The sequence below is a fragment of the Sander lucioperca genome, chromosome 13 (assembly GCF_008315115.2).
Source record: "Sander lucioperca isolate FBNREF2018 chromosome 13, SLUC_FBN_1.2, whole genome shotgun sequence".
NCBI classification, from domain to species: domain Eukaryota; kingdom Metazoa; phylum Chordata; class Actinopteri; order Perciformes; family Percidae; genus Sander; species Sander lucioperca.
This window is the reverse complement of record NC_050185.1, coordinates 34,648,873-34,675,954: the sequence shown is the minus strand read 5'-3', so window position 1 is coordinate 34,675,954 and position 27,082 is coordinate 34,648,873. Positions and strand designations below refer to the sequence as shown.

The 27,082-nt window shown below is 41.1% G+C and overlaps 1 protein-coding gene and 1 long non-coding RNA gene across 2 annotated transcripts in view; one reads left to right on the top strand and one right to left on the bottom strand.

Moving 5' to 3' along the window:
• jade2 (jade family PHD finger 2) overlaps positions 1–27,082 on the top strand; it is a 160,556-nt gene that overhangs the window by 39,362 nt on the left and 94,112 nt on the right. The window lies entirely within an intron of this gene.
• LOC116056088 lies at positions 9,042–25,719 on the bottom strand. The gene is made up of 3 exons (XR_004106484.2): positions 25,708–25,719; positions 15,331–15,337; positions 9,042–9,192 (listed from the first exon to the last, which is right to left on the bottom strand). It is a non-coding gene; the product is annotated as an uncharacterized LOC116056088 (long non-coding RNA).

Below are 27,082 nucleotides of genomic sequence, written 5' to 3'. Positions count from 1 at the left end.
GTCGAGATTTTTTTTGTAAGAGCTGTGGACTTGGCAGGTTCAGACTGGATACAAATTATAATCGCCTGTGATCTTGCCCAGTAGAACTGATTGAGTTGGAATGGGCCTTTTTAAGAGAGGCGAAGCGCATATGTCAAGCTTTGCATTCCGGTGCAGGTACAGAGAGGAAGTGCCTGCCAACATCATTTGAATAGACAGAATTCCTATGGAACATCATACAGTATGTAAAACCATGGGTTGTTATTCATTAAACAGTTTCTGTTGATATATACAAATACATCTGCTCAAACACACACACACACACACACACACACACACACACACACACACACACACACAGATATGGATTGAATAGAGCTTGAGGACAGTAAGATAGATAGAGAGATGGAGAGAAAGACAAATAGCTGGGTAGTGAAGATAGTAGAGAGTCTAAATGTCGCGTATTGCAAAGGTTCAGTTGTATTTAAAGCTTAGAAAGTATATTTTGAAAGTATATATGTTCAGCTACTGCTGGTATTTTTTCTCCACCATGGCTCTTGTCATATTGTGAGTTTAATAATGTTTTTACGTTTGCCTAAAACTGCTTTTTCTTAACTGGTAATTTTTAACACTTTTCATTAAAATCACGGGACACAGGAAGCCACATGCTCATTAGCGTGTTAATGTGGTTTTAGAATAGAAAAATATCTTATCTTCATAATCTGTTTGTTTGTATTTGGAGAAGACATTCTATTACTTTTTATAACTAAGTTCTAACCTAAATATTGTCCTTCCTGATTATTAGTTGTTTTTCAGCTAAAAACAGCCTGCTTTACACTGCAGTTTGGACTCCAGTGGAGAAGGAAAACAGCTCAAATTCACAATCTAATACAATGTATCTGTGCATGAATGTTTAAAAGACATACAAGAAGGTATATTCCTTCATAGTCTCTCTGATATTTATTTTTTTTTCCTTGGAGCAATTATCAAATTCTGTAACTTTTCCTGTCAGGAATTAGGAGTCAGGAACACCTGCAATACATACAAAGAGTAGTGGTTAGATGTCTGAAAAGCCCCTTAGAGACTTGAACAGCCTGGCCCAGCTGTAGCCTTGTCCACCAGTACATTAGTAAGTCATTGTGTGTGTGTGTGTGTGTGTGTGTGTGTGTGTGTGTGCGTGTGTGTGTGTGTGTGTGTGTGTGTGTGCGTGTGCGTGCATGTGTGTGCACACACATCTCATCTAAGTGCGTCTGTATTTATCAGTACGTCCACAACAACATCTGGAAATTCCCCCAAGATTCATCTGCTCTTTCCAAAACAGCGCTTTATCAGATGATAAAATGACTAAGAGCAGCATCATCAGTCTCATCGTGTACAGGGTCAGTGTGTGCACTTGAACTAATGGCTTCCACACACACATTATATTACATGTCATTTAGCTGATGCTTTTTATCCAAAGCGACTTACAATTGCTATATATGTCAGAGGTTGCACGCCTCTGGAGCAACTAGGGGTTAAGTGTCTTGCTCAGGGACACATTGGTTGATGTATCGCAGTAGGAATCGAACCCGGGTCTCCCACACCAAAGGCATGTGTCAAATCCACTGCGCCATCACCGCCCTGTCACACACTGCTAATGTTAGTTGGTAGTCTATTGTATTGTGGCTTTTGATACAAGTTGTAAGTTAGATGGATGAGTGAAGGACTAAGAGGCTTGGTTATGTGTTGAACCTGTTGCTCTGGAAATGTGCTGTCTTCATGGATGACCTGCAGACTGAATAGATATGTGATGGGACAGATGGATTTGATGAATGGAAGACTTTTTAGTATATGAATTAGGATTTACTGTCTGGCTGAAGGAACCACAGCCACAACTCCAACTTGCAGAATACTGTACATACTTACTGTACCTCAGACACTTTCTGAGAGAGTTAAACTTTAACTTTAAATTTTTTTTTTTAAAACAAATGCATCTCTAGAATCTGAAACAATATAGGTTTATATTGGTTTAGTTTGTCCTACATTTTTACAATACCTTTGGTCAAACTCTCGTTCATGGAATCTCGTCATTTTCTGATCTGAAATCAAGATCATTGATTTTGTCGTCCAATACTGTTCTCACTGTTTCACAATTGCGTCGAGTAAAAACCTAAAAGTCCTGTCTACAACCTTTATTGGAAGTGTGTTCATTTGCAGCATAACTGTGGACCTACACGCAAGGCTTGGCTGAAATTTCACTCTCAGAATTCAAACACTAAAATAAAATGACTCAAAGTAGATATAGTGCACTATATATTAAATACGAAGTTAGTTAGTGTGAGTGGCAGCCAGAGATGAGCTGATGGCTTACTAACCAGAGATGGATGGATCCAGGATGGATGACTTACTGACCTGTTGATGGACAGTCAGGACTACAACCAAAAGCCAAATTCAGCCACATTAACTCATCACCACATTGCTATGAGGGTTCAGTGGGTCTATTTTTTGACCACATGCTGATTTGGTTGCTTTTGGCTGCATCGGCGAGTAAATATGAGAACTGTATTTCTTAAAGTATGGGCTAAGGAGCCAAATTGGACCCTTGTGCCTGTACTGTATCTGGTAGGTCCTCACATGACAAAACTAATAACATGTTTTAGTGAGAAATAGCTTTTGATCTCCTTCCTGGGGAAGGGGCTTGATAAACTTCCCACTGAGGCTGGAGGCGAACCATAATGGCAAATAAAGAAACATAATAATACATTTCTGGATGAGTTCATCGAGTCACTGGGTACATCTTTCACCACAGTTAATGGAGACAACTGCTCTGACGGAACCATGCCTGGTTGATTTAGTCATTGACTGGCAGAGTCAGGATTGATAGAAATGCTTGCCACTTGGCTGACTGGTTGCACCCCTGGCTGATTGACTTGTTTCTTGACTTAATGAAAATGTTAATGGAGATAGGATCACCATGTATTCTTTGCCATCCAAGCAACATTCTTTTTGCTTCTTCACCACTTGACTGGGTCAGTGAGGCTGTTGCTTACCACATTTCAGGCTCGCTAACCGACTGCAGTGACCACTTACTTGGGTGGCTTGCTTGACGACTGCCTGGCAGAGCAGCCATTTCCCTGACTGACTATATGGATGATTAAATGGTCAATGGGTGGCTGAATGAAAATAAGAAGAACATTCTCTACCCTCTCGTCACCACAGTGTGTGGCTGGGTCACCGGGAGCTTTATTAATCACATAAAAGACAAGCTGAGTTGTTTGCTGACTGACATCTGGCACTCTTTGTGAACGTTCTACTTGTACTAATGGCCATTATCCAACCAAATACCAGAATGACTGCTTGAGTGGTTAATCTTTGACCACATTTTTGACTGACTGTATTGACTAGCCGGCTGACTTGTTGACTGGCTGGCTGACCTCACTGAAATGTCAGAGAAGTCAATACTGGCAGGCTGACTGAATGACTGGTTGCTTGCCTGGCTGGCAGGCTGACTCTCTGACTGCAGTGACTGAGTGTTGGCCAGAACTGAACTGGTTTTCTGGTTCCAGCGGGTGAATCAGACTCCAGCTAAACCCATTCACCTCTGGAGGCTTGCGGGCACAGACTGGCTTCAGCCTGGCCATTGGAACCTGGGAAATTTAAACATTTCACCTCCAAACAATAGTTTTAACCTGCTGAGTTGTGTGTTGGAGCTCGCAAAGCAGCCTGCCAAAACCTAAATGTGTTGGCATGTGCTCACTCTACATTCCCCACCCAGAGATTCAGTTGGCATTTTTGGAATTATTTAACCTTTATTTAGCAGGGTACTGTTATTAAGTGCCATTGACAAAAAAAAAAAACTAATGTGGAGGCTTGACTGAGTTGATAAATGAATGTAGCTTTTCTTAAATTACATTGGGAGAAAAACAGTTGTGTGTGTGTTTGTGTCTATTAAAGCAGTTCCCTGGATCACAACCCAGCATGTGTGGCATGTGTGGCTGGTGGTGTTTACTGCAGGCTACCCCTGGGCTCAGTGTGTTTTGTGCGTATTTGTGTGTGTATGCATGTGTCTTTGTTGTTCCCCACATGGAAGTCATGTGTCATGTGAGTAAACCCATAGAGCCATGTGTAGGAGTCTGGACTGTGTGTGTTTAGGCGCCTGCATTCGTGGATGCACCGTTTATGTATGCATGCTTTGTGGGTATCTGCATGTGTATGTGATACATGTGAGTTATCCCTCTGGTATTTTCCTGTAAACACTCAAACATCTCACATGGAAAATATCATCCTTCCTTGTCTCGCTCCATTACACTAACACACTCTCTCTCTTATTTAGACACACACAGAAACACATATATTTACTCCACTTCACTATCTTTCTTCACATTAACGGAGCAGTTAGCATCTTTTCCTCTCCAACAGTAGTTCCAATGGGGTAAGGCAGATCAAAGCCCTTTGCCTTCTGCACTGTGGGTTCAGTAACATCTGGACCATGCCGTCCGCCTTTTACCAATCTACCATCTGCCAGCCTTCACTTCATTTGTGTGTGTGTGTGTGTGTGTGTGTGTGTGTGTGTGTGTGTGTGAGAGAGAGAGAGAGAGAGAGAGAGAGAGAGAGAGAGAAGCAGATAGTAAGACACAGGGTAAGATAGTAGAAAGATGGTGGAGTTCCCCTTCTCTCTTTCACTGATCTTGTGTGTGTGTGTGTGTGTGTGTGTGTGTGTGTGTGTGTGTGCGTGCGTGCGTGCCTACGCTCAATTTGACTAACCCTGTTACATTTAATGAGTAAACCTGCAACAGACACTTTCCTTTGTATCTCCTTCCTTTTTTTCCCCTCTCTGGGTGCCTTGCTCAAATACACTTCAGCAGGGTTGATAGGGGTTTGTGCATGAGCCACCTTGTTATCAGTACCAGTTTCTCATGTTACTGTCCAACCTCCCTGTCTCTCGCACACCCCACCACCAGCCACCTCAGCCTGGTTGCCAGGACGAGGCCATTGACTTTAACGGTCACATAAGGCAGGCTGGTGTACCCTCGCTGGCCACTTAAACCTATCCGCCTCCAGAAGAGTAAACACAGTTTTCTGCTACTTTGTCTCCCAGCGGAGCCCAGAGGCCCAGGCCTCACATAAAATCTCCTCCTCGGATTTAGATGGATAGATGAATAGATAGAAAAAGGTACTGTAGATAACCAGACTGATGGATAGATGGAGATTGATGGACGAATAAGACATTTTCTCTATCTAATAATATGACTTCCTTGCCATTCATCTAAGTGGCAAATACTTCAGGAGAGAAAGTGAACTCTGCAGAAATCTCTCCAACAAACAGCTGATTTGAATGTTGACAGTGGACATACTGTACAGCATAAAGGAAGGTTTGTCAATGTTTTTTCTGATAAATATTGTTCAAATGCATTCAGGGTTTTCCTGCAGGTGTTTTTCCTTTAGTCGAAAGTGACAGACAAGCCTACACATTTCAGTCTTAATAACCAGCTAATCTTTGGATTTGGCACAGTGAAACAAAAAGAAAAGCAGCAGGCGCCAGCACCAGAATTTGGTTACTTGTTAAGCAGAAGAATGTGCAGCATATGTCTTTTGAATTTTGGTTTTGGAAAAATGGAATCCTCGCTCCTGTTAGGCTAAAAAGGAACATCTGTGATGAAAGTGGCAACTCTGTTGCATGATACAGCTTGATACTTTCCTGATCACAACTTATTCTCAAAAGATCAACCCACAATTAAAGCTACTCTAGGGTAGCGGTAGGAAAAAATGTAAATATGTAAAAAGGGATTACCTAAATCCAAAAAACAGTCAACCACTACAAATATATCCTCATATAGTAAAGATGGTAACTGGGGGTTGGTGTATAGGCTCTTATGTAAAGGATTGCATTTTTATTATTCATTGACTTGTTCCAATACGTATTTGGAGGTCATTTAAAGGTCTTGGTTTACTTTGGCCAAACGATTGCACAAATTGCAGCAATTTGATGTCATCACATCCCCCAAAATACCTAATTTCAAGCAGGGAAAAGCTCTGAAAACTTGCACTGATATGAACTAACTGCCTTTTCTCTCTTTTCACTCTTATCTAACAGTAGTCAGTGTTAAAGATGACCTTCTGACTCACTCACTGTCTCACTCTCTTGTTTCACTGCAACAAGCATAAACAAAAACAGAGGGAAATGAGGAAGTAATGGAGAGATTGAGGGAGAGAGACTACAAGGGAATTAAATGAGGGACAGAAGAATAGGCAAAATGGAGGGATAGAGACACTGCGGGGAGGAGGGATGCTGATGGGTGAGGAACTGAGGGAATAAGTAAACAAACAGGTAGATGAGGCGGTTGAGTGGAGCGGTACAACGACTGTAGATCTGCTGGGAATGACAAAGAGAGGGAAAGAGAGAGATGAACACATAACAAAGCTTTGCCATCTCTTCAAATATCAAATAACAGTAGTCATTTGTCTCTCCTGTCCTCCCCTTGTGTTGCCTATCTGCTGTTGTGAATGTCGTTAACTCGAAGCTTTCAGGCAAAAATATAAAGCAAGTGGGAATGTACCTCTAAGGAACAGACTTAAGGCGATGTGCCCTGCTAACGCAAAGACGAAATTGAAACAAAGCTCATCACAAAAACGGCCAGCGGTAGGCGAGGACGATTTTTAAGGCTCAACCAAAAGCACATAGAATTCATGGATTTTCCACTGCAATAAGAAAATCCCCAAATTTCCTGGAGAAAAAAAGGTAAGAATTAAGTAGTGGCATCGTATTCTGTCTTGTCTGCATCGTTGTTATTGTTTTCTTGTTAAGGAATAATCATTTAATGATTAGTTTTTCTTTAAACTTTTTAAACACAACTTTTACCAGGGCTGGGTTAAACATTTGCTTTTTAAAATATAAAAAAAATAGTGAAACATGCCAATCACAATTTAAAAATAAAGCCCCATGTGACATCTTCAGATAGCTTGTTTTGTCACACCAAAGGTTTAAGACACAAGATATGTAGTTTACAATCCCATAAGACAAAGAAAAGTGATACAATTTTCAGTTTAGAAGGTGGAACTAGGTAATGTTTGGTATATTTGGTGGAAAAACTAATCAAATCGAATAGTTTCTGAATATTTTCTTCACCTGGCACTTTAACTACTTTTACAAACAAACAAGTAGTTGGTAGAGTTGAGAAACGTACCAAAACCAGCCAAGCATTTGGCCGCACCTGTGGCCTGTTTTTCTCTTAGTTTCCAATAAGAAGGTGGTGTTTGTGTCTTTGTGTGCGACAGGGTTGTGCATATTTTTAGCAGGCGCTGTCGTCTGGAGGGCTGGTGGTGGTGGGCTGCTTTTGAAGTGCTGGTGGGCTTACTGGAAGTGTGTCAGACAGGAGAGGAATGCAGGAAGAGGGTGGAAGTCTGTGTGTGCGTGTCTGAGATGTATGGAGACAGGGCTTGGGTAGCCCCTCACTCTTGATGTGTACATGTGTAGTATGTGTGTTTGGACATGACTATGGTGTGTCCGTGTGCACTGCCCAAGGCTTCATTGCTTCAACCCCTTGTCTCGGTTTCAAAGCCCACAGGGGTTTCCCACATTGTCTCTGGTAATAAAGCTGACACTGGGCTATGCTCATGTAGAACAATGTTTTCAGGATATAAAGAGAAACGTTTTGTTGTAAACACAGCTAGGAATTTTGTAACCCTTGAATAAATGAGAAACAACTGTCTCAGAAAGTATATTACAGGTTTCCATGTACAAATTCAAGTAAAAACCAACCCGTTCTCACTCCCAACTCGTAAAATACTGATGCTTGGTCAGTGGCTATACGTATATTAAATAAGTAGTAGCAATACAGGCCCGCTGCCCTATTTATTTTTATTTCTTTATTTGGTCTGTGGAACTATTAATTTATTGTATTTCATTAGTAATGACCATTGTTGTCTCTTTGTCACGTTACATCCTACAGTCTGCTGCTGATTGTGTGTGTGTGTGTGTGTGTGTGTGTGTGTAAAAGGAGGCTGACCCACTCAACACCCACTGTAAACCAAATCTACCTTCGGGTATTAATAAAGTTACCTTGACCTTGACTTGGCTCTCAGCGTCAGATACCGACGCACAAATCACCCTTTAGCGTCTGTATGGAACGCACCGGGCAGAGCAGCAGCTTGAACGTGGCGCTGTAAGATGACGTTGTATCAAGAGCGACAACGGTAGCGAGTAGTATGAAAGACCGAAAATCCGCATAAGGAGGTTGGTTAGAGTGGTGGAAACAACACAGGACTTTCACTCAAAAGACCGGGGTTCATGTCCCGCGTGTCACTGAAACGTACATTTTGTAACCCCACCTACCATCTTTTCCTAAACCTGACTGTCCCGTTCTTGTGCCGCATGTCAGTTAAACGTATGTCCTGACCCAGGGCATCAAAAAGTGACGCCAAGAGTCATGACCAAGGGCTTCTAAATATAAGGCTAAAGGAGACTTTTTGCGTCAATAACGAACGCCAAAGGCACCTGACCAAGCACCGCTTTTTGACGAGATGGAATTGAGAATGTGTTGTAAAAACATGGAACATGACTAAAACGAGAGTTGAGTGATTAAATTCAGAAAAAAAACAACAGCAAAAGTTATTTCTACTGTCCCTCCAGAGGAAATTAGTTTTACAGTCACAGGAAGAAAAGGAAGAGCAAAAAAAAGGACAAAAATAATGAGTGATGTGTTAATATTCATACTACTAAAATGCGTTCAGCTGTGGCCACCTGTGTTTCAGATTTGGATCAGCTTCCTTGAAATTTGAAGCATCACAGGAGAAGAATCACAACAGTCGAAGGCATCAAAAGAATCAAAGCTTCTGCAGATTATTAGCAGATCGTTTCTCATCTTTCCTCACTTTGGTCGGGTTGATGCTTTTTTTTTCTCTCGGGAGCATTGAGTTTTTCTCAGAATCCAAACCAATTATTGGACTGTTCAGCAAAGCAGTCTATTGAAATGACTTTCCTTTCAGCTGTAACATAGTGTTCTCAAACCCTCACAGTAGGTGGAAAGACAAACGTGTGTTGTACCAAACCTAGAAACCTGCTAATATTTTATAACACTGAGTAGGCATGGGCCGGTTACTGGTTTCAAGGTATACCGCGGTTTGAAAAAGTCACGGTTTCAAAACCACTCAAATGTTCTGTCATACCGTTCCTAAGGTATGAGCTGTCTTTTTATGAGTCTTCGAGGACAGAAAGTACAGTTTAGAAATCCCTCTCTCTGCCAGTGTGCAGTGTGTTTAACGATAAAATACATTGGGCCCTATTTTAACCATATAAGCGTGAAGCACATGGCGCAGGTGAGTTTAGGGCGTGTATGAATCCACTTTTGCTAGTTTGACGGCGGAAAAAGGGTCCGTGCGCCGGGTGCATGGTTCAAAAGGTACTTAGTGTCTTCATTAATTCATAGGTGTGTTTTGGGCCTAACATGCAATAAACCAATCAGAGTGTCATCTCCCAATCCCTTTAAGCCAGGCACGTTTGTACCTTGGTGCATTGCTATTATGATGGCGGATTTGCACCGTAATATTTTTATTTGTACTCTTTTGCGTGTGTGTGCTGCTGCGCTTCCCTGTGTGTGTGTGTGTGTGTGTGTGTGTGTGTGTGTGTGTGTGTGTAACAAGCATAGTGTGCGTGCGCTGTGCATAAGCCTAGGCGCATTTTACTAATGCGCTGTTAAAATAACAATGACATTCTGCGCTATTGACTTTAGACCAGGTTTTTGTTGGTTAATGGCGCGATCACTTACCGCTGCCTCAAGATAGCAATACGCCAAGAATTCACCTGAACACACCTCGCTGTAAGACCAGCACGCCTATGGGTGCAAAGATGGGCGCAGGTGCATTTGCTATTTAAATGACATGGGCGCTGGACGGTCTTAAAATATATATATATATATATATATATATATATATATATATATATATTCTTCATGCATTATAAAAGCAATGACAAAACTAACTAGCATCTTGTAATTGGAAATGGACACAGAGAAAATCATAAATTAACACAGTATTGCAGGTTTTAGGAAACCTCTGATATTTAATCCCAGTACCAGAAGTTTGGTGTAATATCTCAGCCAAAACATATGAAAATGTCCAAATATGTGCATCCTATTTATTTCTAAACCATAATTTCTGACGCAACTTAATCTTGCAGGATAAAGCAAAGGGAACTTTTGAATGTAGTCTATAGTATGACAATAATAAGGTTAAAGATGTTTGTGAATGTAATTGTAATACCAACCCGATTTATCTTTACGTGCGCTAACTGTGATTAGATTACTGAAATTGGAAGAGCAATGCTGTCCTTTATTAGCCTGGCTCCACCCTCTTACATACTATGTCATTTCCCTTCAGTACTACGTCTGGGTTTGCAGTGTAGTCTTGGGTTTTCTCCAGCCAAATTTTTGGCAGTCCAATCAGCGAACAGAGGGAGTGGCTGAGAACGATGACGTTGAGGCCATGTGCTAGAGTTGCGGCGGAGAAAGATGCGAGCGAAGCCATTCGGTCCGGTGTGGCAACGCTGCCGAATATCCAGAAGTTAAAGCCTGAGCAAGAACAGTCTTTGCTGAGTTGTGTTGGCGGCAATGATGTTGTGGCTCTCCTCCCCATGGGGTTAGGGAACAGTTTGATTTTCCAGCTAGCTCCGTTAGTGTTGAAGGAGTTGGCTAAGGCTAACGCTAGTGATGCTAATGCTAAATATAAGCTTTGACGGTCTCCCCTCTTGTTGCACATGCGCATGACATACGTCACAAGCAAACGTTAGCGATTGGTTATGGCAGATCCAGAGTGGCTCTGGGCAGATCCAATAGTTTTAAACTTCAACAGAGTACCCGCCTTCAAGGAAGTTAACACTTGTCAATGGAGAGAGGCCAGACTCTCTGTACAAATGAAATGTATGAGAGTCTAGTAGGACCAGGCTAGTCCTTTATACTGTTACAGGAAAATGTAATATGATCATAAAAAAAAAACGTGAAGTAACTAACACTGCTCAGGAGTTATTACGGGAGAGTTTTCAGCCTTCATGTCACCAACACAGCTATTAGTTGTTGGGGAATGAATTTGAATTTCTTATTTCCAGTCACAAATATCTGTTTTATAAAGGAAAGTATTATGCTGAGATTGGCAAAATGTTTGTCTTTTTCGATTGATTTCTGCTTTAGTACTTCCTCCAACCAACCTTCAAACTGTAGCCATACGCATCCCACATTTATCTGACAGTTTCATCAACCCCCCCTCTTATCTTTTAACTGCAGGCCAGGTGTGTGTGTGTGTGTGTGTGTGTGTGTGTGTGTGTGTGTGTGTGCCAGCTGCAAAGAAAGACGTGAGGTACAAAAACCAAACTGCAACTAGTCAGCCTTTCACACATCTGGCTGCGACTACACTGTGGTCTCTTAGGTAATTAACAGGGGAAGAGGGTAATGAGGAACGCACATTAAAATAGAGGGCATTAAATTAAATGACTAATAAAAGCCACAATGTTTTTTAACAGATTTATTTTGTGACCTGTGATTGTTCATCAGTGGGATAGCACAGCAGTATTGTGATGAAATGACCATTTAGTTTCACTCAGCTTGACATTGTGTTCATGATTGCTGATTTCTGGTTGGGAAGGGGCGGTTATATATTTTTTATTTTTGTTTCGCCTACACCAATGAAGTAGCGAGGGATATATCCATTCCAAGTCACTTTCTGTCGACAAGGCAGGGGTGAATAGGAGCAGTCAACATTTTCTTAATTGATCAAAGAAATATATTGATTTAAGTCAACTTATTTCTTGTATAGCTGTATCAATCTGAGCTACGTTTAGGGAATGTAGTGAGGTAGCTAACGAGCTATTTAAGGAAGGATTCAGGCTAATTCAATACAACCGTGCTGTAACTAACTAACTAATTAACTGGTAATATAACTAATTTATTTTAAAGAAAATGAGCACTACTTTCTGTTCCTGATTTTCTGTGACATTTGCCTCAGTGGCACACAATGTAAGGGTCAGTAGAGGCTACTATACATTTTGGCATGGGCATTGTTTGTTTTTGGTAATGAGACTAATCAAAATGAATATGCTAATGATTTACTGATGTTAAAAAGTGCTACACTTAGCACCTAGAATATACCAGATGCAGGTTTGGGCTGTATTTGCTTGAGAAATGTTGATTTAGCAAAAGGGGGAAAAAGTGGCAGGGGGGAAAACCCTTGCGTTGGCAAAAAGACAAATTGCCGGCAGAGTAGCTGGAGGCTCTGCAGTGAAGCAGCTCTCAGTATCGGGCTGCTGGAGGAGCACAGGCAGAAAGTTGGTCTATTAACTCTTGTTTCTGGGAGATAGAAGAGCAGACATGAAGAGAGGTGGGAGTAAGTGCTCTCACTTTCTGTCTGTTTGAATCATCCCTCTCTCTCTCTCTCTCTCTCTCTCTCTCTCTCTCTCTCTCTCTCTCTCCCTCTCTCCCGCTCCATATTTCTTGAAATGTCCTCACTTCTCTCCTCATCATGCTCTTTAGAGTTTGTCTATCATTGGATTAGTTAGCATCAGCTAACAGACGAGAGTGGCTCGGGTCAGGTTCAAGATGGGCTCGTGTCAGATTGGCAGAATTGGAATTTGGTAGAAGGTTGTTGCCATCCTCAGCGCTGTGCAAGTTCACACTTCACAAGAGCAAAGTCCAGTTCACACCGATTAAAATAAACTAGTTCACAGTTCACAATTTTTGAAATTTTGAATTTAAAAATGTTAACCAAAAACACGAGCACATTCAATGTATGTGTTCATACACAACACTGGCCATCTTGCGGTGATAATGCTGTTCACAGGTTTAAAAAAAAAGGGCAAAAAGAGGGAGACATCACTCCTGAACCAAAACATACAGTATTTGTAAACAAGCCAAAAGACACTACATCCATATGCAATAGCTGAACATTTCATTCCAAAAGCACTCTACTCTCCTGGGAAGCCTTTCTACACGATTTTGAAAACATTAAGCCACAAGAGCATCAGTGAGGTTGCATACTGATGATGGCGATAAGTGCCTTGCTTAGAGTTGGCGTTTCGGTTCATCCCACAGGTTTTCTATGAGGTTGATTTCAGGGCTCTGTGCAGGCCAGTCATGCTCTTCCATATCAAACTGGGAAAGCCATTTCTTTACGGACCTGCCTTAGTGCACAGGGGAATTGTCTTGCTAAAACAGAAAAGGGGTTCCCCCAAACTGTACATCTATCTATAAATTACCCGAACGTCTGTCTGTCTGTCTGTCTGTGTGTTATGCGCATATCTCTAGAACCGTTAGTCCGATGGGTTTCAAACTTGACAGGTGTCTTGGTACGGGCATGAGTAAGTGCAGTGCCAAGTTTGACATTGTTTGGATTAGAAATGCAAAATATATCGCTAAATATATATCGGTAAAAGAAGCACACATTGGCTTTTGCCGCTCTAGCCGCTGGCCACTCCCCACACTGAGGACCAGAGACAGAGAGCAGTGGAGCTTTTTAATAACATTACCGTCGCCAAAATACCCCGCACATCAAATCCATACTTCACCGTCAAGCCACTAAACCTGTATGGAAATGAACACCTCTGCTGAAGTGTTAAATTCGTTAACGATCATATGACACAACACGTCTCTCTCTCTCTCTCTCTCTCTCTCTCTCTCTCTCTCTCTCTCTCTCTCTCTCTCTCTCTCTCTCTCTCTCTGCGTGCGCGCACACACACAGAGTCCGGTTCTGGTGGTTGATTAACGCAGATATGTGCTGATTAGCTCTCATAACAGGCCGGGTGGGTAGCACACTGCCATGAGTCCATGAGGCTAATGTCTGGTTACTCCACATTGTCATTGTGATATTTTGTGATTACATTCTGAATCTGCAGCGTTCTCTGTCAGGTAAATATAGTAGTACAATGTCTTCCTCTGATAAACGTAGCCTACTGTAAGTCAGTAGTAGGTACAGTGGAGTTGCACATTAAGTGGTTTGGGGTCATTCTGTAAGTAATTTTGGGGTACAATTTGGTTTTGATGAATTCTACAAGCAGCAATACCACAGGCCAAGCAATCAGCCTGTTCCAAACAGGCACATTTTCAACGGGCACTGCACTAGTTTTAGTAAAAAATATCATTGAGTGCTGTAGAAGAATACAGGAAAAACATCAACAAACCAAAGGTACACAAAAGTAAATGGACCCTCTCACGTTCTCATAGACAAGCTGCCTAATAGCGTTTATAGACAGACTGTTTGTGTGTCTATATCTTTGTGTACTTCAATGTGCACACTTGTCAGCAGTGATGGGAATAACAACCAACTAGATCTCTGAGTCTGAGCCGAGAGGCAAAGACCTTTTTTTTTACTGTTCTTCCTTGGTTAGTGGGCAGTGCACGACACAAGCGCATAAATGCTGACGATTGGCTTAGGTTGAGTAAAATGTCATGGTAAGCCAATCAGAGGTAGAGTTGGGCAGGTGTTAGAAAGCATGCATAGTCAGACACACAGCGAACAACACAAGCGAGTCAGTCAACGAGAGAGAGACAGGTATGGCGTTATGAAATCAAGGAGATGGTTAACTTTTCCTGCTACAGATTTTCCATCTTGGTCAGAAAACACAGGGGAGACACTTTGTTTCTCTTACTATATGACTCTAGAGTCGCTACTCGCTCCATAGCTCACTATCTCACTTCTCCCTTGTTCTATCACCTACTCCCCCCACACGCACACACACACATGCCAGCTCGACGCACACACCAGCGCACAAGTATAAACATCAGGCCACTTACGTTATTTGCACTACAAAGAGTGTATATATTTGTTATTTATTTTTGGTATAGTGCTTAACAAGCATAATTTAATTTTGCCCAGTTGTGGCCTGTTGAGGTGTTGTGTTATTTGTATCGATCCACTATATAAACATAATATCTACATACATGGCATTTGATTGGAGGCTAGTCTCACTTTGTCCCACAGCAACATTGAAATAGTTTAGATTTGTGTACATTGTTTCTGTTAATAATGTATTGTATTAACTTTATTCCATTTCATTATAATATTCAGATTTATCATAAATAATTGAACATGCACATGTATTTTAAGTTCCGTTAAAGAGGGGTGGAGGTGGGGTCACATTTGAGCATTTAAAAATTTATTTGAAAGTAACGCAATAGTTACTTTATGAAATAACTAGTTACTTTCATAATTTGTAACTGAGTAACTAATTTAGTTACTTTTTGGAAGAAGTAACTAGTAACTGTAACTAATTACCTTTTAAAAGTAACTTGCCCAACACTGCTTGTCAGTTTGTGTGAGTGGTGTGGAAAGTCAAGCCTAGAGGTTATTCATCTGCTGATTAGCACTGTGGTGTTAAAATGCAGAGCTCATGACCCTTTGTCTCTGTCTTTCCCTCTTCAGTGTTTTTCTTCCACTTGTTAAGAGTGTTGACAATGAACCAGTTCAGGACAGTTTATTGCAGCTAATTGGTTGTATACTCTTTCCCAGAAACTCTCTCTCTCTCTCTCTCTCTCTCTCTCTCTCTCTCTCTCTCTCACACACACACACACACACACTTTCTTGTTTCTTGCTTGACAACATGACAGCAAAACCACATATCTCTCTCTCTCTCTCTCTCTCTCTCTCTCTCTCTCTCTCTCTCTCTCTCAGCCACCAACTGGTTTGTGTTAATATTCATGACCTGTATATGTTTCACAGAATTGAAAACACTTGACTGTCTGCTCCCATCATTTTCACTTGCTGTGTGTGTGTGTGTGTGTGTGTGTGTGTTGTGGCGCCGTTAAAGGCGTCAGGGGAGAGACGATTCTTCATTCTGTACTTATACCCGTTTTTTTTTTTTTTCTTATCCGATTGTCTGCATTCAGGGCAGCACACTGGGCTTTGACAGGGAGAAGGAGGGAGTTAGGAGAGTTTTCTGGCTGTTCCTCCGAAATAGTAGATAGTGATATTATACATCACAGATTTGATTAGATTAAATCAACCCTGTGGGGAAATTGGGTCATTGCTAGAGCAGATAGCAGCCTGCAGCAGAACATAAAAATAAAAGTGTGCAAATAATAAGAGTGCAAAAGGATTGTGACCATAACACAACCTACATCATTGCATAATAGGATTGAGCTCTGATAGCTAGTTCTCTTTTGGATTCAGATCCAGGTTGTTAAAATACCCAGATTAGGATAGCTAACACATTTCTTATTGAACATTCTATTGAATCTCATCAAAAATGTTGGTAGTGGGCTTCTATTTTTCTTGACATTTTGCCCTTATTTGGTACTGAAAGTGGATATACAGACATGAAACATGGAAAGAGAGTGAGAGAAAGAGAAACAACATGGAACAAAGGTCTCTGCGAGTATGAAACTGGGGACATGGCATGCATCTAATCCACCAGACCACCAGGCTTCAGGCTTCTCATTTTTAGCCAAAGCCAACCTTTTGTGGGTTAAATGATAATGAGAAACGCAGCCGCCAGCGGATTGTATCAGCTGTGGCTAGTTAATGTTAATGTTCTAAGTAACTTGCCAAAATCTTTTGGCTTGTTGTCAGGTTAATGTGCTCTTTACAAGCCGATATCTGTACTTGGCCAAAGATCAATTTGTTGGAGAAAGAAGCACCACTCTGCAACAAAACCTAACTGTCGCAACTTGTGAATTTTTTTTGCAGTTCAACAAGAACAACGAATGGTTGAGTCTGGTGTTGCAACAACAAGCTGGTTTTGTCATTTTTAATATTTGCAGTCTCCCAGTTAAACTTCTATGCATCTATCAATATTTCAATATTATACCATCTTAATACTGTAGTTCTGAATCAGGACCTTGAGTATTTGGAACAAGTAACTCATGAAAAATAAGATATACAAAGATAGGCTACATCTGTTACTTCATTTTGTCAAATTCATATATTCAAATTCAACATTTCATACCTTCTGCTCCTGGTTTCACTTTCAGGTTGTAGCCACAGGTTGCCACTGGTTACGTTATCAAATCTGAACTTTCTGGCTCTTCAGCTAACAAAGCTGGTTACAGATCTTAGGTCAATCCTGGTATGTTTAAAGTGATCATATTATGCTTTTTGGCTTTTCCCCTTTATTGTGTTATATATCTTTTTTTGTGCATGTAATAGGTTTACTAAATGAAAAAGCCCAAAGTCCACCCCAAAGGGAGTTACCATCTCCAACAGAAAACACTGTTCACAAACTGCTCCAAACAGCTCTATTGTAGTCCAGCCTTTACTTCCGTGAAGAACGTGCATCACTTTGTAACACGTTATAATTCTCGCCTAGCTGCAAGCGTGGCACGCCCTCATACTCTGCTTCTGACTGGCTAGTAGTCCTTACCTAGCTATCCTGTATGTGCGACTCCCAACAAAGATGGAACAGAAGTGTGATGCCTCACTCTGTAGCTAAAACAGAGAGCTCAACACACAGGGTGAAAAGAGGAGCTGCAGCAATGTGCAGTACAACAAAAATATGGTGTTTTTTGAAAATTAAACTATGCAAACCTATTCTGATATAACCTATAAATACATTGTGTTATTATGAACCTGAAAATGAGCATAATATGAGCACTTTAACTTAAATTATTTACAAATGTTGAAAGTTGAACTTAAGTCGTTTCAATAAGCTGATTCAGTGCTGGATTTGATCAAATGCTATCGGACCTCAACCCTATTACATACTGAGAAGGTCACAACTGTAAAATGTGTCATTGATGGATTTTGAAGTAATGACAACACAGCTCTGGCTGTGTGTGTGCGTGTGTGCTTGTGTGTATTGAAGCCTTGTATAGAAATGTAATCCTTGCTATCAAGTCGGTGTAGGAAGGGCTTAGTGTTGTGTGTTTATATACACATAAACACATCTTTCATGCACACACTATAGTAGATTGCATTGGAAAAAGTGACTCATCCTTATTCCACAGCATAGCAGGTGAAAAGCAATTTACACACACACACACACACACACACACACACACACACACACACACACACACACACAGTATGTAAAGATTATTACTTACATGACATCCAAAACAAAATTACCACCTTCTCTCTGTGTGACCTCTCTTTTTTTATTTCCTTTTACTGTCTCTCTTTTGCCCTTTTCATATCTACCTTATTTCACTGCCTAATACATTTCTTTCTTTTTTTTTTCTCACTCGCTCAGTTGCCCCCTACGTCTTTTCCCTTTCTCTCTGGTCTCTTATCTTTTGAGGGAGTTTTTTTTAAAACAACTCCCACATGCTTACTCTGATCTGTCTTACAACAGCACAGACGCACACACATACGGTCGCACGATTTGCCTCATGCATGTCATGAGGGCCAAACCCCTCAAAAACAAAATAGAGCTTGCTTTTACACACACACACACACACACACACACACACACACACACACACACACACACACACACACACACACACACACACACACACACACACGACCCACACTGCAGATATATTTCGCTTTCAGTGAAACTTGCATAAGCACTCACATCTCATATTCATAAACACTACGATAATAAACACACACACACACACACACACACACACACACACACACACACACACACGCAGAGAGAAGAACAGAGGCTAGGCAGTGTTATCAAACTGAAAGCCTCTCAACATGTTTTTTCCACAAGACCTTTTATTTGCTCCGCAGTCCAGACTTTTTCTGCAGCGTTTTACTGGATCTGAATGAGGAGTCACATTTTAAAATCCTGGCCGTAATCTCAGAGTGAACAAAGGGCAGCTAAAGCTGTCAAAATGTGACACAGCAATCTTGTTGTTTTCTATCATTCTCACATTGAACTTGGGACTTTAATGCAGGACCCAAATAAAATGTGACAGTCAAACATGTGGTTTCTTTTTTTTTAAATGTCCAGCTGTAAAATGTTTAATATGTAACAGGCCTGCAGTTTCATTGGTGGGGAATGATGGAAGACTCCATAAAGGCATCTCTATTTTAAGCTCAAATATAAAATGACATTGATCATAAGACAACCTCTACTTTGACAAGCCTGTTTTTGGCTAAAAAAATATAAGAAGGGTAAAAATGTACCTCATGTAGTATCTTTTGTAAATCATAATCAAATGATAAACATAATAAGTCAATAAAAACCAAATAATCATTCAAACTGGTTTAAGTCATATCACTCACACATTATCCTGTCAAGCTCTTGTAAGTGGTTCTTTGGGAGCACTAAAATATTTTAACACTGTGACATTGTAATTCTTTGCCACTTTGTAGATAACTGTCTGGTTAATTTATGTGCTAAAGAAGTCAGTACGTTAATACATTATGTCCTCTGTGGCAGCAAAACATTTAACATCAGCCATCAGAAAACACCTGTAGGTTAAACCAATAAAGTTTAGCTTATTGGACACTTTGAGGGCTGACTAAGGACGTGTACTAAGGACATAGTTCATCTTCTCGCTGGTACCTACAACGGCACATCTCCGCCAAGGCAGACCCTTGAGTTATTTTAAATGCAGCTGTCTTTTTTTGTCCATATGCCTACTAAGTCTAACTGACACACTGCGGTTGGAAAGATAGAAACCCATTACCCTAGAAATATTAACAATAATATCTTCAGGTTAGGGCTTTAAACAAGCCAGTGTGTTTGCAGAACAGAGAGCTGAATGAGGGAGGAGTTTCTGTTGATAGAACAGCACAATGAAGGCGTCTCACATCAGTGGATTTGTCCCATTCATTGTGTGTGTGTGTGTGTGTGTGTGTGTGTGTGTGTGTGTGTGTGTGTGTTTAGTGTGTTTCCATGTCTGTGTTTTTGTGTGTTGGTTGTCTGTGTTTGTTTTTTCTGCCATTTCATGTGTTCTTCTTTGTGAATAAGTGTGCGTATGTGTATGTGTGTTTGAGCCAGCTACCCGCCCTCTCTTCCCAACACACATAAATACACACTGCGGCCCGTCTTGCAAACTGGCCCATTGTTATGTAATCATTTATATAAAGACGTATTAGTGTTTCCTCCTAAAAGGAACATGGGAACATTGTGGCTCAGTTGGGTGACATTCCTCTCCTGCCTCAAGGAGTGGATGACTGTGGAAAGCTTGTTAAGCTGTTGCTTCCCAAAACTTGTTCACATCAAGGAGCCCCAAAATATACACTCTTTACACAATTAAGTGCCAATTCCTTGACATTTTCTTTCCCTAGAATCCTTGTTTTAAAAATGTGTTGGGCCAATAAAGTAGGCACTCGGTGGATATCCATAGGCCTACTCTGATTACACTCACTTGTACATATTGACATTAAAGTGAAGTAATATGTTCCGGATTTTCCTGGAAGTGCCTGCAACCCTCTTAAAGGGACAGTCCACCACACAATGACAGTTTTTTATTTTTTACACCCCAACCCCTCGGCAGTGGGAAGTCAATTTAAATTCATATGGGCACTATACACGATGAGTGTGCTAATGCATTTCAGTCTCTCACTGGTTTCTTTTCAACTATTGAAGTAAAAAGGGTTCCAAAATAGACATGAAGTGATAATCTAATTTCTCTTGAACAGCTTGTGCAGTAACCATGCACTTGGCTGTTCCTTTTTTTCTGCCAGTGAGCATGCTGAGAAAGTTACTGTTTCTTCTTACAGAAGAATTTAATTTAGATTTGACAGCACAAAGTGTGAACAATGTAATGATTATTTGTTGTATTTAATAGCTTCTCATTTTCAGTTTGTAGTTACAGGTTGCAATGTTTATTCAATTAAACCTGTACTGTTTCAAATGTAAATGGATTCGGTGAGGGATTCAATAGGATTCAGATCTCATCTACTGTTTAGATACTGGGTTCAGATTTTGTAACATGCTATTGAACTCCAACCTTAGTACAGGTACAGGTTAGGGTGGTTAGGCTACTAGAATATAGGGTGAGGAGGGTAAAGAAGTCATAGAACACAAATAGAGAGCTGAAGTGGAAGTGTGCCACAAACATGAAACACATCTTTGGTGTCTCCTGTCTGCTCTTGCCTCCAGGTTTTATCCTCTTTTTCGGAGTCTCTTGCCCCTGTCACTGTGTCTGTCTCAGACTCCTCTCTGGCTCCCAACTAACTGGGTGGAAAATATTAATGAAAACACCTTATTTGCCAAAACCCTGCTACAGGCACAAACACAGTACCCCATATCTCTCTCTCTCTCTCTCTCTCTCTCTCTCTCTCTCTCTCTCTCTCTCTCTCTCTCTCTCTGCCGTGCCCCCTACATTTCTTTTCCTCATGTTATTACGGACCTCGTCTCTTGTTTAACATTGTTTGCACATTTCTGAGGACAGGACTGAAAGAAAGGACCTGGGGGGAGTTAGTTTTGGTGTTTCCTTTTTTTTACTGTTTGTAGAGGAACTGGGAGTTTTGAGAGGCTAGGGGGAAGGCAATCAGGGTGACACGCCAAGCATTGTGTTGTGTATGCACCCTTGTGTGTTTGTCAGCATCTATGAAGGAGTGTGTGTGGTCATGTGTGTTTGATTTTGCACTCTTGGGAACTAAAGTTTTAATTGTGTGTGTGTGCCTTTCAGTATCTGTTTGTGCACTTGGCAGTGAGTGTAACTGTAGTGTTTTTGTGTGTGTGCAGTAACCCACTGAGCTTTAAAGTAGTGGTGTTAATAAGTCTGAGTCATATCCATGACAACAGGCAGTCTGTAATAGCAGAACAAAATGGCAGCTCACTGTAAAACACACTGGCACTGATAAACAATCCCCTTAACCCAATGAGTGAAGGGGATGAGACCTTCATTTTCTTAAACTTTGACCTAAAAGATCAATGTACCAGCCTTAAAAAGCTCGTATTTAACTATGAAGTTCACACATCTGCTTAGACAGCTACAAATCCTCCCTACACATTCGCATTTTTTTCAAAGTCTCTGAAGAAGTGATACAATTATCAGAATGAAATACCTTCTTTGACCCATAGTTTGCCCCTACACCTCAAATATACCGGTTATTTGTAACTTCTATTTGCAAGCCCTTATATTAAGTATTATTTTAAAACTTTGCTTGTGACTTCAACTGTGTGGTAAACGCTAGGATTTTACTGTAACCCATAATTGGCTAAACTTCCATCTACTGTAGCTCTCCAAGCCACATTTTTCATTCATGAGCTCCTACTTATAATGTAAATTCTCTGGATTTCCATTTTTAAAAATGTTCTCTCCATCTTTGGAGCTCAGCACTCATTACTGTGGTCAGGGCTTGACATTAACTTTTTGAGGCACTTGGGTTAGGGTTAGGGGGGGTACATTTACGTTACTTGTCCATGCACAAAAGTCACTTGTCCGGCTAAAGATTTATCATTTTATAATTTTTTTTGTGTGCTAATGCAGAATTCGAACAAACCGTTGAACTTCGGTAGGCTATCCTCAGTATTTGCAAGCTAGCTAAACTTATACTACATCTTAAATAATTTTGTAGACATAACAATGGATTTTGCCACTAAATGTTGGTGTTAACTTTTTTTTTTCTTCTACAAATTCACTTTCTATCCGGCAGAGGCTGATTTACCAAAGGATCCTTTAAAAGGTGTAGTTACTTTACGGTTGAATATTAGCTGATATTTAACTACGTACATTTAACCGATACAAATGCTGCTAATGCTTGCTAGGTACACAGCTGCCGATGCTAGCTAGCTAACGTCATTTACTTGTCAGCCAAGTTGGGTTGCCCCCGGCAGACGCCGCAGAACATTACTCCTTCATAACGCACCCAGTCGAATTCATCTCTCCAGCTGTTCACAAATGTTCTTTCCCTTTTTAACTCGTATGGTGCTGTTGTTGTAAGGTTAATTGTTCTTGGTGCTTTCCCTGGCACTTGGCCGGGCTGCGGAGCCTGAAGAAACATCACTCTCCACTCCAGTCTCCACCACTGTTCTTCTGAGGCAGATTATTAAAAATGTATGTTTAAACTGCGGGCGATTATTACTTGGACCGACTCCTGATTGGACAATCAAAGCATTCTGAGTTGGACGCTAATTCGACGGATTGTGGGGAAAAAATGTATTTGTTTCAAATCGGTAAAATAAAATCTGTAAAATAGACTTAATGAGTGGCACATAACGTGAAGTAACATGGCATTTTATTTTGTTTGAGTTTTAACTTGTCCAGTGGGGCAAGTGAATTTCTCTTCCACTTGCCCTACAAAAAAATCTACTTGTCACGGACAAGCCTTAATGTCGAGTCCTGTTGGTGTTTCCACACTGCACCTTTAAGAGATCATCTGTCATTCTAACAATGTGGGCAGCTTTGTAACATCCTCTCATTTTCTGTTGAAAATAGTTCAACAGAAATCCCCCCCAGTGAACTAATTTTATTGCTGCTAGAAACTTGGTTCATGTGTGTGTGTGTGTGTGTGTGTGTGTGTGTGTGTGTGTGTGTGTGTGTGTGTGTCTGTGTCTGTGTCTGTGTCTGTCTGTGTGTGCGTGCACGCTCTGATCTGATCTGATTGCTATACAGTAAAAGCAACACGGGTGAGTCATCTCTGAAAGGTCACTGTGCAAATGATGTTTCTGTGTTTTGGGAGATAATTGATTTTATCAACATGAATATAACATGATGATGACGCACTTCTCTCAAGGATCACTGTACAATGAACAATTTCTGTATGTGTGTTTGAGATATAGTTACATCATTTATTTCACATAAATATAACAAAGATGACTGTGTGTGTGTGTGTGTGTGTGTGTGTGTGTGTGTGTGTGTGTGTGTGTGTGTGTGTGTCTGTGCGTGCGTGTGTGTGTGCGTGCATGTTTTTCCACATAAATATGAAATGAAGATGACTCAGTTCTCCAAAGCAACAATCCAGGAGTGTGTGTGTGTGTGTGTACAATGTATTAATGTCTGTCTGTTCTCCTACTCTGTTATCAGTGTGCGTTTGTATGTGTCAGTAATGATGCGTGGAAGGGTATAGGTAGAAGAAATAATAGCATTGCAAGGTTGTTAATTTATAATCATAAGATAGCAAGTAATGCCGGCGGGGGTTACAGAGAAGTTTCAAATCCAAACTGGACTCTAAAAGAGTCATTTTTGAAAAGCAGCTGTTTCTGCAGAAAAGGCTGAAAAAAAAAACTAACTGTACACTACCTGCTCAGCACCAAACAGGCAGACAGACATAGTAAGCAGGTAACTAGTGAACATAGTGGAGCATTTAGCAGCTAAGGAGCCAGATATTTCCCTTAGGAGTTGATGAAGACCAAAAACAAAGCTCAAAGGAGACTGAATATTAAACCTTACATTCAAGTCAGCTGGCTGATTTGACTATATTACGGTTAAAGTATGTCTTTGCATTATGCAGACAGTCCAGTGTTTTTTGCCATATTTCCTAGCCCTATAAAATGAGATGCAAAGTTGGACATACAGATAGGAAAGTATGCAGACAGAAGGATTTAACACACACACACACACACACACACACACACACACACACACACACACACACAGTTTTGTCAGTAGTTAGCCCTGTTTTTGCAGACACACACCCTTCAGCACCACACAGGGTTGCCCCTAGACTCTGGGGTGACTAACCCTGTAACCTGTTAGATGCTGGCCTGATCCTCCTGCTCCAGTCTGCATGCTTATATGGGATTGTGTTTTGGAGTTGGGGGGGGGGGTGTACGGGTCGCTCAAGGATAAGGGGCTGTTGGACAACACACACACACACACACACACACACTGGTGTGAAAACTAGGGGAAGAAAGCGAGGGATTACAGGGAAGAAAAGGGAATAGCCAGTTTTCGGTTTTCTCAGCCGTACTGTGACAGTGAGGTATTTCAAGAATGAGAGATTATGTCAAACACACACACACAGAGACTCAGTGTGTACACACAGGGAAGTGATTGTATGCTTCTGACAAGAATGGCATGTCTGAACAAGTGGTTTAATCTTGTATGTAGACTCTCTCCCTTATCCCTCAAGTTATCATCACCGACCTGTGAATTTTGTCTTCAGAGAGTAGAAGAAACTTCTGTGATGTTGTAGACACATCCGCTGCCTGTGGAGCTTTTATTGTGCAGATAATGTGCACTGCAGCTTTTTTTTAAGCAGCTTTTACAATATGTTTAAAAGAATATTGTATTGCATTGGAGGGAATTCAAAATTAGAGGAGGAGCTTGTCGAATATTTTTTAAATCTTGACTTCAAATTAACTGAACTTGACTCCTACTTTTGGAGTTAAAATCAAACTATTGAAAAACTGTAGAAAGAGCATTTTTCTATCTAAAATTTTTAACAAAGCTGCCTTTGCATGTTTTGAGGAGGTGAAGGTTTTTGCAGACAATTATCGATATTCACAGCTGACAGCTGTTGCTCGAAAAATCAACATTTTTTGCCTTTTTTAGATAGTAACTGAAGATAGACAGGAAAGGGGAGAGGGCCGGGGGTGATAGTCAAACCTGGGCCACTGCTAAGGCTCAGCCTTAAAGGGGTGGTTCAGAATTTTGGACATAGGACCTCATTTCCAAATTATCCAATGTGTTATTTATCAATGGAGACCATTTAAGAAGAATTTAAGAAATTATCTAAACATAGAATGAAAGCTTGAAACTGAGAGATGCTGTGCACATCTTTCATTTACACTGGACAACGCTAACAAAAGTTTATTTTAGCCAAACAAAGAACTCTTCATTTGCCAGCAATGGGGCACCATGGTAGGTCATCTACATGCACCCCAAGTATTAAAGGGGTGGTTCAGAATTTTGGACATAGGACCTCATTTCCAAGTTAGCCAGTGTGTTATTTATCAGTGGAGACCGTTTTCAACACTTTTCATCCAGTCCTTCCAGTTGCAGAGTTCGCTGGTGCTAGGCTAGAGCAAGTCAACAGTATCTGCTAGCCTGCTACTAAAAACAGTCTTACCCACTCCACAGTACACCCAAGGCAAATAAATTATAACGCCAGACTATCGATGTAAATGTCTGTTGATAGAATAATGTTAGAAATAAAACTACCCTTGCATCACATTGCAATAGTTATACTTTGTTCCCTCTAGTTGGTAGCATAGGCTACAGCAGCGGCGGAGTGATATTACCTAGGCCACCGAGGAAGCCGGTTTCAGAATCAGAATCAGAATCAGAATCAGAAAAGCTTTATTGCCAAGTACGTTTTTTACACATACAAGGAATTTGTTCTGGTGTTGTAGGTGCATGTCACATTCTCTAAAATAAGTTAAACAAACAGGTTAAACAGAACAAACAATATAAGTATAAATATATGTGTATATATATATATATATATATACATACACACACACACACACACACACACACACACACACACACACACACACACACACACACACACACACAGAACGTATTAAAAATAAGAGAGATAAGAAAAAAAGAGCAGATTAAGTACAGTGGCATGTAGAGCCAGAGGTGGGGTGTGAAGAGAGTGAGGGTGGTTTCCGGGCCTTGTTTAGAAGGCTAGTGGCGGAGGGGAAAAAACTGTCCTTGTGACGTGAGGTTTTGGTCCCTGAGACCTCAGCCTCCTGCCAGAGGGGAGTGGCTCAAAGAGCTTGTGACCGGGGTGGGAGGGGTCAGCCACAATCTTTCCAGCACGCTTCAGAGTCCTGGTGGCGTACAGGTCCTGGAGCGGCGGCAGATTGCAGCCAATCACCTTCTCAGCTGACCGAATGACACGCTGCAGTCTGCCCTTGTCCTTGGCAGTGGCAGCAGCGTACCAGATGGTGATGGAGGATGTGAGGATGGACTCAATGATGGCTGTGTAGAAGTGCACCATCATTGTCTTTGGCAGGTTGAATTTCTTCAGCTGCCGCAGGAAGTACATCCTCTGTTGTGCTTTCTTGACGAGGGAGCTGATGTTCAGCTCCCACTTGAGGTCCTGGGAGATGATAGTTCCCAGGAAGCGGAAAGACTCCACAATGTTAATTGTGGAGCCACAGAGGGTGATGGGGGCAGGTGGGGCTGAATTCTTCCTGAAGTCCACATCCATCTCCACTGTCTTTAGAGCGTTGAGCTCAAGGTTGTTTTGCTTGCACCACTTCACCAGGTGGTCAGCCTCCCACCTGTAGGCAGACTCGTCACCATCAGAGATGAGTCCGATGAGGGAGGTGTCGTCCGCGAACTTTCCATGACAATCACTTAAGTTGATATACCTGCCGCTTACATTACTTTTCTGT